The 8,271-nt window shown below is 43.4% G+C and overlaps 1 pseudogene; it reads right to left on the bottom strand.

Moving 5' to 3' along the window:
* Positions 1–1,858: 1,858 nt before the first annotated feature.
* LOC136123239 (small ribosomal subunit protein uS5 pseudogene) lies at positions 1,859–8,034 on the bottom strand (annotated as a pseudogene).
* Positions 8,035–8,271: the final 237 nt, after the last annotated feature.

The following is an 8,271-nucleotide window of genomic DNA, read 5'->3' as shown; positions in this document are numbered from 1 at the left end:
AGAAATAGAGCAAATAATCCTAAAATGTATATGAAACCACAAAAGACCCAGAATTGTCAAAGCAATCCTTAGGAAAAAGAACAAAGCTAGAGGCATAACCCTTCCAGACTTCAGACAATACCACAAAGCTACAGTAATAAAGACACATTTCTGTATTGGCACAAAAACAGACATATGGACCAATGGAACAGAATAAGAGCCCAGAAATAAACCCACACACCTACAGTCAATTAATCTTGGACATAGGAGGCAAGAACATACAATGGAGAAAAGACAGTCTCTTCAGCAAGTGGTGTTGGGAAAGCTGGACAGCCACATGTAAATCAATGGAGTTAGAACACACCCTCACACTCTACACAAAGATAAACACAAAATGTCTTAAAGACTTAAATATAGACATGACACCATAAAACTCCTCGAAGAGAACATAGGCAAAACATTCTCTGACATAAATCATACCAATGTTTTCTTAGGTCAATCTCCAAAGGCAATAGAAATTAAAGCAAAAATAAACAAATTGGGCCTAATCAAACTTATAAGCTTTTGCACAGCAAAGGAAATCATAAACAAAATGAAAAGACAACCTACAGAATGGGAGAAAATATTTGCAAATGATGCAACTGACAAGAGCTTAATTTCCAAAATATACAAACAGCTCATACAACTCAATAACAAAAAATCAAACAGTCCAGTCGAAAAATGGGTAGAAGACCTGAATAGATATTTCTCCAAAGAAAACATCCAGATGGCCAACGGGTACATGAAAAGATGCTCAACATTGCTAATTATTAGAGAAATGCAAATCAAAACTACAATGAGGTACCAACTCACACTGGTCAGAATGGCCATCATTAAGGGATCTACAAGCAGGAATTAACACAACGTTGTAAAGCAATTATACTCCAATAAAGATGTTAAAAAAATAAATCTACAAATAACAAATGCTGGAGAGGATGTGGAGAAAAGGGAACCCTCCTACACTGTTGGTGGGAACGTAGATTGGTGCAGCCACTATGGAAAACAGTATGGAGGCTCCTTAAAAAACTAAAAATGGAGTTGCCATATGATCCTGCAATCCCACTCCTGGGCATGTATCCAAAGAAAATGCTAATTTGAAAAGATGCATACACCCCAATGTTTACAGCAGCACTATTTACAATAGTCAAGACATGCAAACAGTCTAAATATCCATCAGCAGATGAGTGGATGAAGATGTGGTATATAGATACAGATATAGATAAAATGGAATATTATTCAGCCATAAAAAAGGATGAAATAACGCCATTTGCAGCAACATGGATGGACCTAGAGATTATCATACTATGTGAAGGAAGTCAGGCAGAAAAAGAAATATCATGATATCACTTACATGTGGAATCTTAAAACTGATGTAAATGAACTTATTTCCAAAATGGAAACAGACTCACAGACATAGAAAACAAACTTAGGGTTACCAAAGGGGAAAGTGGTTGGGGGGGGGGGAGGAGGATAAATTAGGAGTTTGGAATTAGCAGATACAAACTACTATATCTAAAATAGATCAACAACAAGGTCCTACTGTATAGCACAGGGAACTATATTCAATAACTTGGAATAAACTATAATGGAAAAGAAAAAATAATCACTCTTCATCAATTCAGGCAATTTGGGCACTCTAAAATACAATTTATGTAGGAAACTATACAGGTAAGGTAGGATAAATCCTTAATTCTTTCCTTAAATGATGATTATCAGAGTATCAGCCTGGTACAGCAGTGACTTCCAAAGGTGACAGATGAGTTTTGAGGTTCTTTTTTCCTTTTTCTTTTTTCGTTCTTTATGAACTCATGGATTTTTTTTTTTTTTAAACTAGCTTCATTCACTTTATTTTTCCTATAGAAAACGATGTGGTGGCTACAGCTGGAGCCTGAGTCCTCTGCACGGAAACTCTGGTGTGGGTCTTTACAAGATGGTCAGTGAATTCCTGATATGGAGACTTGGTGAACACCGTCTCTTTCCAGAGATCAGGAGTGAGATAACTGTAGGTCTTGGAAATGGCATCAAAAGTGGCCTTGGCCAAGTTGCCCAGCGTGGCAGCGCAGCCCCTGGCAGAGGTGTAGCAGTCGTCAATTCCAGCCACCATCAGGAGCTTCTTGGGCACAGGGGCTGAGACGATGCCAGTGCCCCTGGGGGCAGGGATGAGGCGCACCAGCGGAGAGCCTCAGCGGCCAGTCACCTTGCAGGGGACGGTACGGGGCTTGCCAATCTTGTTCCCCCAGTAGCCTCGTTGCACGGGGACGATGGAGAGCTTGGCCAGAATGATGGCCCCACGGATCGCAATGGCTACCTCCTTAGAGCACGTCACACCCAAACCAACACGTCCGTTGTAATCCCCGATGGCGACAAATGCCTTGAACCTGGTCCGCTGGCCAGCACGGGTCTGCTTTTGCACAGGCATGATCTTCAAAACCTCCTCCATGAGGGATGACCCCAAGAAAAATCAGTGATCTCAGATTCCTCGATGGGCAAAGAAAAGAGACAGATCTCCTCCAGGGACTTGATCTTCACGTCCCTGACCAGGCGGCCCAGCTTGGTGACGGGGAGCCACTCCTTGTCCCCGGCCTTGCCTCCGCGAGCTCCGCGGCCGCGGCCCCGGCCCCGGACACCGCTGCAGAAGCCTGCGCGGAAGCCATCGCGGCCTCCCATTCCAGGGCCCCCGGGGCCTCCCGTAGCACCGGCGGCATCTGCTATTTGGTGCTTTTACGGAAAAAAAGCAATGAACTCATGGATTTTTTATATTTTCCACATGTTTCAACAATTGTAGTCATTATTCTTTTTTGGCTGCTCAACGTATCGCGTCTTTAGGCAGTGGGCACCCTCGCGTCTTTAGGCAGTGGGCGCCCTTTAGAACGGCTGCTGTGTCCCTTTGGCGTGTCCTCAGACGTCTTTGGGAGCTTCCTCTCCTTTGGGCAGAACAGGAAGTCCCAAGCTCACCTGAGCTTTTCCTGACCCAGACCCAGAATCGAGCATTTCTCCAAGAAGTCATAGTTTCTTTTAGTGGGGGAAATTTCCCATTTTTTCTACTCTAAAATACTTACATTTCAAAATGAAGCTGAATTTAACTACATTATCAAGTTGAAAATCAACTTATTTCAAAGACTAAAAACCCACTTATGTGCTGCTCACGAAAGACATTTTAATGAATATCACCAGGCACACACAAGTAAGATTATCAAAGCACTTTGGGCATTTCCTCACTGGTTCTGCAATATTCCCGTTAAGTTGGTACAAGATAGTTTATCCCCACCTAACAAGGTGAGCTGAATAGAAAAGCAGAAACTTAATTGTACAGAATATTAGAGGCATGTAAACCTTAAGGCAACAGTTATGTTCTCACTATTAACAAAAACCTAGTCAAGACTTTAAAGAAGGGCTTCCCTGGTGGCGCAGTGGTTGAGAATCTGCCTGCTAATGCAGGGGACACGGGTTCGAGCCCTGGTCTGGGAAGATCCCACATGCCGCGGAGCAACTAGGCCCGTGACCCACAACTACTGAGCCTGCGCGTCTGGAGCCTGTGCTCTGCAACAAGAGAGGCCCGCGCACCGCGATGAAGAGTGTCCCCTGCTTGCCACAACTAGAGAAAGCCCTCGCACTGAAACGAAGACCCAACACAGCAAAAATAAATAAATTACTAAAACTCCTACTCCCAACATCTTAAAAAAAAAAAAAAAAAAAGACTTTAAAGAAATTGTACAAAGCAGTCCAAAAACTATTATGCAAATGATACTAACCAGCAATTATTTAATTAAATGTTAGTTAAGTAACTTAAAAGAAGTGTTTTGATCATAATTTAAAATTTTTATTTCACATAAAAATAGATAAGGATTAGCCAGGGATGTAATGTACTGGCTAGAGCAAACACTTACTTGGTCAGTAAATATTTATGTGCCTAGAAACATGAGATACTAACATTTAGTCTTTTGGGCTGTGACGTTTTAAATTAATTTTTAGAGATAGGATACTTTTCCTGTGACTTTAAATCAATCACAATTGAACTATTCCACAACTGTCAAAGGTAGGATTACAGTATCATGATCTCTTCAAAAGACTTAGACATATGAAGAGGAGATTGGCCTAATTTCCCGAGATATCAAATCCCTTGAGGTCCTTGGCATTTGAGAGTCCCTTGTTTTACACTGTGGTTTGGGTCAGGTTTCAAGTTATAAATCTGGATTATTCTTATTTTGGTTGCCAACTTGTCGTTATCACCATCCTAACCAGCCCCAGCCACCTCATTGTCAGGCATCTATTGTACCAAAGAGTAAATGTGAACCAAACGTATTCCTCCCCGAGGGCTCTCTCTGGATGAATGGCCCAGGAGACTTCTAATAGGACAGTTTCACTATTGGATTCTGCCTCTTTTGAGCAAATGCCTTGTCACCAGAGCTGTTACTCTTCACTGTTACTTTTCAGCTTCTTCAGGTCACAGGGCACCGTTGTGGAAAGAGCTCTGTTCTAGAAAGCAAGCATCCTAGGTTCCCTTGAAGCCCCTCTGTTAACCACTGTGTGTGATGCTGTGCAAGTCTCTGACCCTCAGTCAATCTCAGATTCCTCATCTCGAGATGATCTCTGAGGGTCATGTTGACTCCAACTTTTTCCCAATTAAAGTTACACACGTGTCTCCAAATTCCACGTTGGCAAAGAGAAATACGCTCAAGGTTAGATCCAGGCTACTTCATTTGCTTCACTGCACTTTGGTTCTTTTTAGCTGGTACAAACTCAATCAATACAATGAAGTGGAGAATTTAGGAAACCAGGTGAAAGAAACCCAAACAAGCAGCAATTGAGGACTTAGACACCATCATCAACAACTTGACTGTTTCAAAATAGATGGGTTGACAAATAGGATTGACTGAATTCACCAGAAGATAATCCAATTCCTCACTTAACTTCTTTGCTGGGACACTGTCTCGCTTCAAAGTAACCTGAATGATGTAAGCCTATAATGCCTCCTCCTGGTTATGGTTATGCCCTTGGAGGCCGTGTAGCAAAACAGTAAAGAGCATGTGCTCTGGAGTTAAAGTAGCTAGATATAAATCTTACTCTATCACTAATTAGCTATGTAACTATAGGCAAGTTACTTAACCTCTCTTTGCCTCAATTTCCTTATCTATCAAACATGGTTAGTAAAAGTACCTCCCTCATAAGTAAATACATTTAAGTTCTTAGATACTGCTTGGTACAGCCTGAGCCCTCAGTAAATATGAGCTAGTATACATCAAACCAAGCTACCATTCCTGACCAAAAAAAGAATTTTGATTTCTTTCAGCATATCACCATCACCCTTCATCACCCACCACCAAAAGCTCATGAGCCACTACATTTTTTACAGATCACACAGCACCTGTGGGGACACAAATTTTCAAGGCAGTCCAATAGAGAAACCATAACTTCCAAATATTTCTGGAACACTTTCTTCAAGTGATTACCTATCCGGTTGCAAATCAATCAAACCCCTGCTGGATCAGGATTGCTCTCCGGAGAGCTGTACAAAAATTCTCTCTCCTGGCAGGGGAAGCAATCCACCTCTTCGGCACTTTTTTCCCTGAAAGGTCGTATCTACTTGTGGTCTTAGACTTACGCTGAAATGTATAAGTCTCCCTTTTAACAAGATTCTTCAGCCCACGCCTCCTATACCACAGACCTCAGCAGCTCTCACTTCTAATACTGACAACCAAAGACTTGAACAGAGATTGAGCACTTCCTGTCCCCATGATTGCTGCAACCACTATACTATTTTCATAAGAAAAATTTATAAATGGGTTTCATTAAATGCAAAATTTCCCCTAAATTCCTTCACGTATGCCGAATGTGGGAAGAAAATGAAAGTTACCTTCAGAAAAGTACTTTTTTTCCTTTTCTGCCATGAGGACTAGTCAGAGTAGCTTGAAACCCTAAGAACATGCCTGAGACTTATTTGCTTGTCAATTACAAATAGATTCACATTTATAGTTCCATAGATCACTCTGGAAGTTGCCCAGCAGCTTTCAGAAAAACAATTTCTCAGGTGCTTACATGACATGATTGAGGCAAAATGGATTTTTCTACCCAAAATGTAAATTAATTCTGGTTCACATATTGAAGTGTGTATTTTGGTAAATATATAATATGATACTGTATCCTTCTTAGCTAGCTGTAAGCAGGAGACAGTGGATTAATTCACAAACTTGGAAATTTTGCCTGGATTACAGCTGAGCAAAAAAAAATGTTTTCTTACCTCAGAAACCAGCAGACAAACACGCTTAGGAGAGGAGTGTCAGGGGAATGCGTTAGGAGGCCTGTGGGGAAAAAGAGAAAAATTACTACCATACACCTTTTTATTAACACTCTATTTAATAAATTTCACTTGCTTTTCCCCTTCAAATTAAAAGACTTTTCCAGTTAGAACATTCCGGCCTAACATTAAGGAAAACATTGCCTTTAGCAGAAAGAAAGAAAAGAGCTACCGTCAGCTTCACATCAACCGTGAAAGGGAAAATTTTTCCAGTTGTAAAACTACAAACTGCTCTTCAATAATATCATCCATCATGATAGTAACGACAGCCTTGAGGGAGGTTGCTGGCGCCCCACCCACTACCACCCGGAGCGCCCCTCCCCCCCAGCTGCTGTGTTAAAGGATGATTAAGGAAAACAATGTCAGTGACACAAACAATGTCATGAAGCAGCCAGTCTCCACTTGAAGAACTGAAAATTGGGTCAGAAGCCAGGAAGCTTTCAGAGGATAAAAAGGAACGAACAAGGAAGAGACAAATAGAAAACATCTGATTGGCAGGGGCCACGTAGTCAACCTGGTCCAGGGTGAGAACAAGGAAATAAGTAGAGTCCAGAGTTGGCTTGGCGTTAGGGGATTGGCTGGCTGGATACACTGCATTTCCGGTCAAGCGAAGCATTTACAGGGACACACAAGTTATCTAAGTGTCTGTTTGCTGATGCGGCACCCCAGGAAGGGGGGGCTCCACCTCGGGCCTAGAAATTCAATTCAGCAGCTGATAACTCACTGGAGAACTGCCCACTCTCTCTGCGTGTGTACTGGGGCTGTGGGCGTGGGCACAGACAACGCGGACCGCCATCAGTTAACGACTGATGTTGAAACAAAAGATGGGCCCACTCACCCCGGGGTGGGGGGGGGTCGGTCCTGCAGTGCAATTCCTGCCCCAGATCTTCCACAGCGGAAAGCTGGTCTCTAGCTTACATCACACCCTTGTTTAGTTTTTCCTCTCTGCCCTATCCCTGATTCCTTTACTCCTCTTCTCCAGAAAGCTTTCTTGCAATAAATAACCTGAACAAGAAACTGCGCATCAAGCTCCTTCCAGGGAATCCAACCTAAGAGGGGTGGTATTGCATTTGGTCCCAGGAAGCAACGCTGAGGGTGGAACGCTCTGCATCCCTACCTGGCCAGTTGGAAAGGAGGCTCACGTCACTGGTGGGAGGTGGAGGGCTGCTAGTTCCCAGCTTGGTGATTGCTAAGACCTTTACCTGTGGAGAACCGGGTTGGGATTTGGGTGGAAAGCGGCCCATTAACTGGTTCAATGAGATAGGCATTTAGGGTATGTGGGAAAGAGTAACTGTAAGGCCTGGGAAATTTAAACAAGAGAAAGTGACTGGCAGGTCTATTGATTAACAGTTTAAAGCAAAGTATGAGAGCAAGAAAACAAGGAACCTCTGGCAGCTTTTTACAATGACTCTCATCTCCTGCAGCTGGAAGACTTAATGGTAAGAACAGCAGAAGTTGAGAGAGGGTTGGATTCCCAGCAAAGACCAAAGTCAGGGCCTTGATGGGGAAGAAGCGGGAGCCTGAGAACTGGCATGGGGATCTCTGGGTAGATGCACTTGAGAACCTGGACAGACCCCCTCCAGATTCCTATGAACTCCCGGGACTTGCGGTGGAGGCCCCTCCCCAAACACACACATTCTTACTTGAAGAGGTTTCGCTTTTTCAGCTGCCTCACTGCTTGCCCTTGTCGTGATCTGCCCCCCATATTCCCTCTTGGCCATCACACCCACAATTAGGGTCAAATCTCAGCATAATCAACCAAGGAACTGCTGGGTTTGCCAGGATAGAGGGGGATTGTCTTCCCAAGCACCACAGGGCCAGGCTAACATGAATCAGTAGGCGCCAATGGATGCTGGCGGGGCAGGGATGTGGATCAGGGAAGACAGGAGGGTGCGGAACAGGACTCATGCCGTGGAAAGGATTCGTTCAGGGTTTCCACTGCTACTTTCCGTTCATTT

This window comes from Phocoena phocoena, chromosome 5 (genome assembly GCF_963924675.1).
Source record: "Phocoena phocoena chromosome 5, mPhoPho1.1, whole genome shotgun sequence".
In the NCBI taxonomy this organism is placed as follows: Eukaryota; Metazoa; Chordata; class Mammalia; order Artiodactyla; family Phocoenidae; genus Phocoena; species Phocoena phocoena.
Note: the sequence above shows the minus strand (reverse complement) of the source record. Positions and strands in the feature narration are given on the sequence as shown.